Here is a 12727-nt window from a genome sequence, read left to right as displayed (position 1 = left end):
TTATCTCTTAACCATTTCTGCTTATGTGTTAAAGTGATATTCAGTTTCAGTTGTTTATATATTACTGCGTGAATGCCTGAGTTATCGTTTGGAACTTTTGTACGGTGATAACTATTTATTTATGCCTAATGTATGAATAGCTTATTATGCGATATGTTTTTCATAACTGTTTCGTCTAACTTTTTATACGAAGTGGTTCATCTTTATTGAATTCTTTTCTCATAATAGCTGAATGATATTTATTACCAGTTGTTATTTGAAATCTTTTTAGATCACATAATAGAAGAATTACACCCCGTGTTAGTATAGACTTAGATGTTTTCTGTTTTGTTAGAATACAATAGCATAGCATTAGATTAAAGTTAGAATTAGAATATCTTAATATTAGGAACTGTTAGATCAAGAACATCAAATTCTACACACACACACTCATAAATTTGGAAACTAGTCCCATATCCCCAGTCGGACCCGCTATACCAAACGGATAAGGAGCTGCCAACCAAGGTCCGGACCGGGCGGGTATCCCCCTTGTTGTAGACCCGATTTTCGGGGATTCAACATATTTGGCGCTAGAAGGAGGGCATCGAACTATGAATGGAAAGTAAATCTAAATCTAAATACCATTCTGAGAGTAAATCACCCTCACCATCTCCCCCGACTTCTCCATTACACTTAAATCCAGAGTTAGAAGTCACTGGAGCATCAACCGCTGCTACAAACCCTGATATTTTAGAACAATCTACTATCGAACCTCCTAAAGTCGAATCTCTGATTCACAAACTTCAGCGATTTTCTATTTCTCCTCAAAGATCTGATAAATCTCAAGGCAGCGTGACTTCGCAATATAACCCTGCTCATCCCCTGACCAGATTAAAGAGTGAAAAGTTTGGCGTTCAACCAACCGAATTACCTCTACCCAAAAGGAAAAGAGCAAGGAAATCACCTAAAGAGTTCGATAGTGAGACTCTTTCATCATCGTCATCCATCTCAACCTCTTCACCGCGAAGTCAACCATCCACTCATCCACTTCAGATCATCATTCATCCACCCACTAGAACCATCACAACTCCTCCTAAATCATCTGTAATCATAATATCCTCATCTTCCCAACCGCAGGGATCATCTTCTGCACTTTCATTTGTTAGTGGATCAGCGATGGCCCAAACTCCATGGAACAACCCTGGGGCAGTCTTAATGCCTGCATCCTTGAGTCAAATACCATGCTAGCAGAAGAGCATATAAACAACTTTATGCTATCCATTAATCTCAATGGGGTTAGTAATGAAGATGTTGTTGTTCGACTTTTTCCTTATACTCTGCAAGGAACAGCCGGATCATGGTATTTCTCATTACCCTCTAGATCTATCACTAGTTGGGACATCTTCCAGGAACAAATCCTGACCAAGTTTGGTGATGATAGGTCTACGGCAACGCTAATCAATGACCTATCTAACCTGAGAGCTGAATCAAGAGAACCTATCAAAGATTTCAATTTACGGTTCAATAAAATCTTAAACAAAATTCCTACTGCTTCTCAGCCTAGCGAAGAAGTGCGAAGTGAATGGTATATCACTGCTTTACCATCAAACATAGCAATCTTCGTGGACAGGGCTAATAAAACAACCTTAGCTGAAAACATGAAAGAAGCAATAGAAATAGAGAAACGTATAATAGCCCTAGAGAATAAATTCGCGATAAAGGAACGGAAATCTAAGAAAGTCACCTTCACAGAAGATTCCAAGAAGAAACAAGCGAAAGATCCATTCGATTTGGAAGGATTGCAAAAAGTTCTGAAGACCATGTCCAATGAAATGGTCGACATCAAGAAGCAAGTAGCAGAAACTTCTTCAAAAAAACCCTACAGAGATTTTAAAAGAAGCCCTTCAACGGATTCAAAGCCTCCCAATGCTATTACAAGTGTTGAATCTGAAGAAGAGGAAGAGGAAATTGCCACTGAAGGGCAAACCGATGAAGAAGAAGTTGTAGAGTTACAAGGAATGTGGGATTTCATCCTCCCACAAGAAGAGGATCAAGAAGCATCCTCGGTTAGCACACGAAGTAGAAATCAGCTTGATCCTCCCCAAACTATCCCTAAGCCAAAGAGCGCAAGCTCTACAATAAAGGATAAAGTTGCAACAAAGAAAACGACATCTAAAGCGACTCAAACCAGCCCAGTCCAAACAGATTCATCAGCTCCATCTAAAACGTTGATCGTTTCGGATGAAATGGAGTATAACATCATAGAAGATATGAAAAATGTTAGGGCTAATATCACTTTTTACAAATTGAGCAAGTTAAAACACCAGCAAAAAGTACTTTTGAAATAATTACATGCTGTGCCAGTCGCACCTTTGCCCGCCGCTGTAATCTCTAAAGCTTCCCATGACATGGGAAGACCTCCAACTAATGCGATGAATAAAGTTGATCCAAATGATATCGCCTTAATTGGAGGAAGATCGAGATCTCATACTCCCACATTTCTCCTTACTTATGAAATTTTTAATAAAAACGTGCATAATTGCTTAGTAGATTCTGGAGCTTCATCGAATATTTTACCAAAGTCAATATGCACAAAATTGAACGTTCAACCGCAAAAATCCGTTGTGCGCATAGTTCAGCTAGATCGATCGCAAGTCAAAGTGATTGGCGAATTAAATCAGGTTACCATACGGCTGTCATCCAACCCAAAGGTATGTCAAGTTATCGACATTTTAGTTGTTGATATCCCAAAATTTTATGGCTTAATTCTTAGCAGGGATTGGCCAGGAAAACTTCATGGATACTTCGCAACTGACTGGTCGCACATGTGGCTGCCCTACAATGGTAAACTGAATCAGATAAAAGTTGAACGTGAACGACATCAAAAATACATAGTAACTGAGCTAGAGGGAGAAAATGAACCAGTAGCATATAATTCTAGCATCATTGGCAATTACTCAGTAGATTCTTTCCTAGGGAATTTTAATGCTCATACGTCACCTTATTTAGAACATTCTGTTTTATCTCAAGTCGAAAATTTTTCACAAACGGATAATTCTAAATGTATCAATTTTTTAGATAATCCTGTAAATAAATCTTTGTTTTGGAAATTATTTTTTGATGGTTCTAAATCTAACGAAGGAGCCTGAGCAGGATGTGTTCTAGTTAGTCCAAAAGGAGATAAAACTATGTTAACTTGCAAACTCGAATTTGATTGCACCAACAATACAGCAGAATATGAAGCTATAGTCCAAGGGTTGTACAAAGCAATCGGATTAGACGTCAAATACCTTCAAATTTTCGGAGACTCTGAGATTGTAGTCAAACAGGTATGTAATACTATACACTGTTTATCAGGTCATTTAAAACATTATCAATCTTTAGTTCAAGACCTGACTGAACACTTTATAGCATTCAATATTTCATCAATTACCAGACTCCAGAATGCAAGTGCAGACCTTTTAGCTAACGTAGCTTCCAAGCTCATTCCTTCAGAATATTTTAGTCCTGATAGATTCTCAATTGAATTAATTTTTAGACCATCCATTCCTGATAACATCACAAATTGGAGAATTTTCAATGACGATCCTTATATAGTAAATTTCCTCACATCTGAAGGATCCTACTCCAATCAAATAATTGACGAAGACCAACATGATCGACAATTGCAACAAGGTAGCACTAAAAATGCTATACCTAAGTCTGTAGTCAAGTTAGAAGACCTATACGATTTGAAAGATCGGTTTAAAAGATCTACCAATTCGAAACTCCAAAGTTCAACTTTGAATTACGAATTAGTAAACCTAGGAACCGATGCCAAACCACAAAACATTAATCTAGGTCTCGGCCTAGCCCCTGAAGAAAAATTAGCGTACATTCGTCTTTTGAGACAATATAAAAATGTCTTTGCTTGGAATTATGATGAACTCAAAACATACGACACCTCCATCATCCAACACACTATTCCAATGATTGATAATGAAAAACCTGTCCAACAAAAGTTGAGAAAGATCCATCCCAATTTAGAAAATCAGATCAAAACTGAACTCAACAAGCTATTGAAAGCCAAAATAATTTTTCCCGTTAGACATTCTAAATGGGTCTCCAATATGGTACCTGTTAGAAAGAAAAACGGAGACATTAGAATGTGTATTGACTTTCGAAATCTTAATAAGGCCTGCCAAAAGGATAATTTTCCTTTGCCTCCCATGGAACAAATATTGCAGGTTGTTGCGGGGTCAGAATTAATGTCCTTTTTGGATGGATTTTCAGGATACAATCAAGTGTTGGTACATCCTGATGATCAATTAAAAACCACATTCAGAACTAAATGGGGCACATACGCATATCGAAAGATGCCATTTGGTTTAATTAATGCTGGTGCCACATTTCAGAGAGCCATGGACATCGCGTTCAAAGGTTTAGTCAATAAATCTGTAGTAATTTATTTGGATGATATAATCGTGTATTCCAAGAAACGAAGCAACCATATTAGAGATTTAAAACAGATCTTCCAACGTTGTTTAAGGTATGGAATTTCACTTAACCCGAAAAAATCTTTTTTCGCATTAAGTGAAGGGAAACTTCTAGGATTCATAGTGTCAAAATCTGGTATTCACATTGATTCCGACAGAATCAAAGAGATTTCTGAAATATACCTACCTCACAACAAAAAATCCATGCAATCTTTCCTTGGTCAAATCAACTTTGTAAAGAGATTTGTTCCATATTTTTCAAGAATCGTGTCTCCTTTACAAGCCATGATTAAAAAGAACCCAAATTTTAAATGGGGCCAAGATGAACACGGAGCATTCAACTTGATCAAACAAGCTATTATTAATGCTCCATCTTTAGCAACTTCAAATTTTTCAGAACCTTTTATTTTACATACATTTGCCTCAGATAGGTCATATGCTGCGATACTCACTCAAGTGAATCAAGAAAAGGCGGAATCCCCAATTGTTTTTTTCAGTTCAAATTTACAGGGCGCTGAGTTAAATTATTCAGATGTGGAGAAACAGGCTTATGTTGTTTTCAAAGCAATCAAATATTTCAGACCTTTTCTACTCAAAACCCATACTAAAATTATAGTACCGTTTCCAGCGGTAAGAAATCTTCTAGTACAGAAGGATGTGGGTGAGAAAAGGGCCAATTGGGTTACTTCCTTACAAGAATATGACATAGAAATTAAACCATCAAACATTGTAAAAGGTCAAGGCTTTTGCAAAATGCTGGCTGGAGCATCGCGAATTTCTGAAATCCCATCTGCAGAGATACAAATGTGCGAGGTAAGCCTAAATGATGTTGAGTCATTATATGCTGATATAATTTATTATCTTAAGAATGGATATGCTCCTTCACACCTTGATCATATAGAGAAAAGGGCTCTAAGGTTGAAAGCCAAACAATATCAACTCATAAATGATATTCTTTTTAGAATAAATTATGATTCTTTTCTCCTCAGATGTCTTGAGAAATCTGAAGCTGAAAGGGTCTTGCAGGAACTCCATGACGGGCCAGCAGGCAGACACTATGTTGGAGATGCTACTGCACACAAAATCTTACGCGCAGGCTATTACTGGTCCACATTATTCAAAGACTCGCACAACTACGTGAGGGAATGTCAAGTCTGCCAAACCACTGCTGGAAGACAAAAGAAACCATCCTTGCCACTACAACCAGTCAACATTGAGCAACCTTTTGATCAGTGGGGATTGGACATAATAGGTGAGATCGTTCCTCACTCTTCTAAGCAGCATATATATATTCTTACTGCAACAGATTACTTTACTAAATGGGTAGAAGCAGTTCCACTCAAGACGGCTAATGCTGAAAATATCATCGAGTTCATAGACCAGTTCATAATCACCAGGTTTGGGTTTCCTTCTGCTTTAATGTTTGACAATGCATCATACTTTTCTGGAAATGCAATGACTGAATTTGCACTTAAAAGAGGATTCAAACTTAAATATTCTGCCAATTACTACCCACAAGGGAATGGGTTAGCTGAATCTACGAATAAGAATCTAATCAGGATTATCAAATGAACAGTTGACCAAAATCATAAAAATTGGCATAAGTCTTTAGTATATGCTTTATGGGTATATCGGATAACGCAAAAAGCCTCCATCGGTACTTCTCCATTCAATTTGGTCTATGGAAAAGAAGTAGTTCTTCCGACTCATTTAGCAATTCCCTCCCTGTCTTTAGTTCAATATATTGATGAAGTTCCAACTTCCTCCTTACAGCTAAGGTAGCTGGAATTAGTCAAGTTAGAAGAACAACGAGAAAAGGCTAAGAAAACTCACGTTCATCATCAAGCTCTAGTAAAATCCTCTTTTGATTCAAACATAATGACCAAAAAATATTTTCAGATGGGAGATTTAGTTTTAAAATGGGACAAGGCTCATGAAGAAAAAGGGAAACATACAAAATTTCAAAGAATGTGGCTTGGTCCTTTTCAAATTGTAGAAGTCATAGGTCCATCAACATTTTTGTTACAGGATTTAGCAAGTAAAAGAGACTCTTTGCCTGTTAACGGACAAATTCTCAAGAAATATTTTCCTTAGAAGATTATTCTTCTATTTTTGTAGATTAGTTGTTTTTCTGTTCATAATAAAACCAGTTGTGATTGGTTACATTAGGCATTCACGAAAAAGACACCAACTCTCTTTCAGATTTTGATTTTTCGCTTGTATAAATAGCAAATCTTTTGGAAAATTGATCTTTATTATTGAAAGATACAGTTAAAGACTCTAGCCTAGATATGATACTAGTTTCAACTTTATAAAATTTGATGAAAACCACCTTCAACGAGAAATTGTTTTATATCAGTGCAATGAAAGGTATCAATAACAAAATAAAGATTCTCTATAGAACAGCTATTTCCAAAAACTCTACTATTGTTGTTTAGAGCTATCTTAAGGAAACAATGACTTCCTCCCTGCTAAGGAAATCACAACTTTCAGAGGAACAATCCAAAGATACACTTCATCTTGAAGAATGAGAGGTCTCATCACGAGCCGGCTTATCATAATCACAGATATTATAACTTGCTGACTTTGCCAAATACTATACACCACAACAGGGCAATGACTCAAGATTGTTGCAATCAAAAGACAAGGGGTCTCATCATGAGCCAGCTTGTTCAGCAAAGTTATAAATCAAGTGAATGATTGTGTCATAAATTGGCTATCAAACCAAGACATTGTTCTTTAAGAGTAAAAAGAAAATCAAAGAAATAAGTGTGGATGTGGATTCTTCTTTGAGATTTGTAGGTTGCTTTAAGTGGGATACAGGATCATTGATGGGTAACAGGTAACCCTTTCGAGGCTATAAATGCCTACTGGTAGCAGAAGCTCTACCTACGACAAATGAGCATATTTAAAACTGGTTTACAGAGAAGACTTTGTTTTATCTTTACAGACCAAGTAATGACTCGTGTAGATACAAGGACTTGATGGAGGAAGCAACTAACCAGAGTTGAAAATATTTGAAACAAAATGTCATTGACAGGTTAGAGCATAATGTACTTTATCTTTCCATAATAAAGTTTAACTTTCTGAAAAATTTTCTGTTTTGGAAGTTTAGAAAATTCAATAGAAAAATAGAGATAACTGGTTCTTCCAAGTGAATCGCCAATTGTTGTGGCCACCAACAACCCCCCTCCTTATATAGTGTTATTGCTAATACTAGATAAGTGGGGACCCTTAGTTAAAAATTTAAGAAAATCAATTAGTGCTTATATTTCCTTTTGGATAAAGCTTACCATCATGGACTTAGGAAAATACCTTTGAAAAATCTAAAAAAGCTTAAGTTTCATGATGAAAAAAGTAAAGTCACTCCTTAAGAGATATCGCATCGCGCAAATAATGATAGGGTACCTTCTTATGAGCCAAAATGATTAAAAATGTGAGATTACGATGCAAAATTCCATCGCATCGCATGCATTAATGAGCACTCACGTTGGAAAATCTTAAAAAAAATCGCCGATATGCGATATCGCATATCGCATATCGCAAAATCGCATAAAATACACATAACGATTAAACGATTAAGCGATCTGCGATCTTGCGATAGTGCGAACTTGCGATATTGCAATCTTGCTCTAATGATAAAGCGATGCAGCGATAATGTGATACTGCGATGCAAATCGCAAAAACATTCCATCGCAGATTTTCCTGGCTCAATATTCAAGAAAAAGTTTTTTCCATAAAACCAAGAACTGGTTACGCACTTTAATGGTAATTAATGAGTTATATTCCAGTTGTTAATAAAATATGGTTTTGTGTTTATCGAAGGGCCAGTTCACGTAAGGTGGTGTGTTTTTGCATATCTTTGGTATTTAAAGCTTTCCTGTCATTATTTTTATCATTACTTTCACCTCATTTGTAAACTGCAGGAACGAAGAACAAAAGGTTATACAAGGCAGTATGCAGGAAACTATGAGGAAGAAAGGCAGGACTCCAATTTCCATCTGGGAAGGCGTACCTAATCGACATAAGGAAGAGAATCCTAAGGTAATGGGAGTTGCGGCTACTACAGGCCCATCAAGGTCATCTGAAACATTAGTTACAGATTTAGCTCGTTCATTCTTGCACTGGATAGCGGCAAGGCCCCAAATTCTAAAATACACAGACGATGCTGATAGCACAAACAAATAGTTTAAGGCTCAGGGTCAAAATCCAAGGGTTAACCAAGTTAAACTGGAATCATTACTGGGCATGCTTGGTAAAGCCACATAGTCAGCGGGCGACTCTCAAGTGCATCATCAATTCTGCTAAAAATATGGCGCCAACTCTCACCGATTTTGTTTTCTCAGTACAACTAAAATCGGAAGTCGGCTAGCCGACTCTTCTCAGGCAAATGCTGAACGCTTGCGATATTAATGAGCAAATACAGAAATAGTTAGATGATAGATTTAATTTTAGAAATAGTTACTTTATTTTTTCTTAGAAAAGGGACGGTCATTTAAACCGCATCCTGAATTTTTGTAATAATTTATTTTTAGTTTTAGTTAGTAGTATTTAACCCCTTCTCATGCATTTAGAGAAGGGTCCATAAATTTATCAAAAACTTGTCCTCAGAACATGCACTTTTGCACCCTCCAAGGAGGTTTTGGTGAATGAATGGAACAGGATTTGTTGATTTTTGCATCTAATATCTGTTACTGATGTTGCACTTCTGTACTCTTAACGGATGTTGGATTAAGGAGAGATAAATCATTGTCACTTGAAGCTCATGAGTAGGACTAGTTATAAATGGTACTTTTATCTCTTAACCATTTCTGCTTATGTGTTAAAGTGATATTCAGTTTCAGTTGTTTATATATTACTGCGTGAATGCCTGAGTTATCATTTGGCACTTTTGTACGGTGATAACTATTTATTTATGCATAATGTATGAATAGCTTATTATGCGATATGTTTTTCATAACTGTTTCGTCTAACTTTTTATACGAAGTGGTTCATCTTTATTGAATTATTTTCTCATAATAGCTGAATGATCTTTATTACCAGTTGTTATTTGAAATCTTTTTAGATCGCATAATAGAAGAATTACACCCCGCGTTAGTATAGACTTAGATGTTTTCTGTTTTGTTAGAATACAATAGCATAGCATTAGATTAAAGTTAGAATTAGAATATCTTAATATTAGGAACTGTTAGATCAGGAACATCAAATTCTACACACACACACTCATAAATTGGGAAACAGGTCCCATATCCCCAGTTGGACCTGCTATACCAAACGGATAAGGAGCTGCCAACCAAGGTCCGGACCGAGCGGGTGTCCCCCTTGTTGTAGACCCGATTTTCGGGGATTCAACACTACCTTACAACTCTTGATCTTTGCTTTCAAACTTCTCAATGTATCTCTTATGTCAGGGGAGTACTCATCACCATGTTGTTCATCTAATATGTAGAGAGAATCACGTGAACTGGAGTCCACCATCTTCTAGTCATCTTTGATCCTCTACTTCCTACAAACATACTATGTTAGATAACCAAATATAAACATACTCAACATACCTCAATGAAGTTCAAGAGAGGCTATCTCATCTACAAAATCAATCCGGAGTAGGACAACATATGTATATATAATGAAATCAACATATCAATTATCTCAACATCAACATCATCAACTTCTACATGATGACACCACTGCAACAATGACTATCACAATGCATGCATAACGAACACATAAACAACATAAATGCATGCATGAAAAACACATTCTTCCCATACAGTGAAAGTGTTGAACCAAAGAGCTCTGATACCAATCTGTAACCACCCCTCCCACATTTATCTAGTTTCACCAGCCTGCCAGGATAAACATGAGACAAAGAGCTACTACGACATGACATGATCTCCTAGATCCAATTAAGGAAATGGGGTCGATAGCTAGAAATTACTAACCCAAAACTAACATCCTACACGGCTTACATGACACTCATAGGTGGAACAACCACTCCCAATGCCTAAACCATGAGCTAGATTTCATTTTTAGTGACCCAGGCCTACAACTGCATGCATGACAAGGCCTCCATGTGGTTACAAGGATCCAACTGCATGCATAATCCTGTAAGGGTGTGATTATGGCCCAAAACTTCCAGTTCAGAGGGTGTGGTCCCATATTTTGAGCCACCATTTCAGGCTAGCCTCCAAACCACTGCCCTGAACTTAATGAGACTTTCCAGAATGATAAATAACATCAGAAAAAATTCATTCATACAAAATTTAATCAATGACTTCACCTAACCAGGCCTAACCATGACATTCATTTCTTCAAACATATGGTGAACAAGTAATCTACAAGTCATAAATGCATATTTGAACATAGGGGTCTGAAAATTATATGAGAATCATCAAGAACATCTAATTCCCTCTCATAATAGTTGCAATAACATTTGTTAGCTCATGCATTCATTAACCATTAATCAACTAATCAAAACATATCAAGAACCATAGCTAGAACCTGTTGTGGAACCATGCTTATAACCAACATATAACCAAAACAAATACTCATAGAATAAAATAGGGAAATAGCTCTTATTATCATATGCAAAAGGAAACCAAGTTAGGGACTTCCATGTACCACCCAACCATATATTGGGATGAACCAAATCTCCCTTTCAGCGAATCACCCTTGTGCCATATTCCAAGAATGAATGTGGGATATCATGGAATAAACCAAGAAAAACCAAACCAGGGCTTCCAGAGTCCAAACCATCTCAACCTTCAAACAATGATTCCACTTCACAGTCGAACATCTCTAATACCAACCAGATCAGTCTCTACCCAAGTTGTCCAAGGCTCCGGGAACTAGTAACTCAACCCACATCTTTCCAGAGCTCTAGATCATTTTTCCAACCTTACTCCAGGGACTAGTAGCTCAACCCACCAAGGGCTGTAGAGTGTTCGTCCCAACCTAGGCTCCATGACTGGTAACTCAACCCAAGTTGTTCCAGGGATTCGAGAGCATTTTTTTAACCCACATCCATAAAGAATTATGAGCACCAACCATAAAACAATCAAGTGGAAAAACCCACAACACCATGACTATCTAGGAAATGGCAAGGCAAGGCTAAAAACACTATCAATCTAGGAAATCCTCCATGTCAATGACAAAACTTAACCAGATAATCACATGCATATACCATGCATCCATAAATTAATAACGAGATTGTACATGCAACCTATTACCTGCAAGGCAATCTGGTTGTAGTTGTTGATCCACCTGTTCCCTTGTGCTTTCCTGCTTTCCCTTGCATTTTTCTCCAAACCCAATGTATGCTAAAGTGATCCAATAATTCTCCAAGAATACTCTAAGTGTGAAAGAGTATGAGAGAGTGAGAGAATAGAAGAGAGCTCCAAGATAAAATTCACAAAATTTTAACTAGCCAAAAGTTGTGAATTGATCCTAAGGTCGGCGGAGGCGGCTGGTTGGTAAAGTCGGACTCGTAAAGGCAGTCAGGTCTTGTGCTCAAACCTAAGCAAGGGCGTTGACTAGTCGCGGTGTTACTCGTTACCTGGGCCAAGCCCGCTCACCTTTTGACCATCGTTTTCTTTTTCTTTTTTTCTTTTTTGCGCACGCGCCTGCTCTGCTCCCCGTCTGCTGCAGCTCGCCCTAGCTCCCTGCGCCCCTCTCAGTCCACTCTGCCGCTCCAATGGAGGGCAGCGGGGACCCTGATCCCCCACCTTCACCCCCAGAGGTGACAGCCTTCCATACAATGATCGCTGCAGGCCCTAAGCGCCCCCCTTCAGCTTCGCAGCAGAAGTTTGTTAAAAAGTTGGATTCGATTCCATTTGTAGCCCTACCAGAAGAAGAAAATTGCAAAGCTGCATTGAACCTTGCGGAGAGGGGCCTTATAGGCCAGTTCACAGGCCTCTGGCCATCTCCCAAGTCGGTGGAAGAATGGACCCAAAGGAACTGGAAGCCCCTAATCAAAGAAGGAGTTAAAAGCTATTTCGTAGGTAAGGGTTTCTTCGTCTTTGTCTTTGAAAACCCAGATGATAGAGGCTTAATCTTTTGAAATGGACTGTATTTCCCCCAGGGTCTTTATTTGAACAAATGGTCCCCGGATTTCGATCCCACCCAGGACATCCCTTCTGCTGTGCCGGTCTAGGTTAGGCTCCCTCATTTGCCTTTGCACTGTTGGAACCAAAAATCTCTTCAGATCATAGGTAACGCTCTGGGAAAATATATAGATCAGGTAGCGAGAAAAGACCAGTATTCATGCGCCTGTA

The sequence above is a fragment of the Pinus tabuliformis genome, chromosome 8, assembly GCF_031772625.1.
Source record: "Pinus tabuliformis cultivar Carrire ecotype Pingquan chromosome 8, CPIR1, whole genome shotgun sequence".
Classification (NCBI taxonomy): Eukaryota; Viridiplantae; Streptophyta; class Pinopsida; order Pinales; family Pinaceae; genus Pinus; species Pinus tabuliformis.
This window is presented reverse-complemented; position numbering follows the sequence as displayed.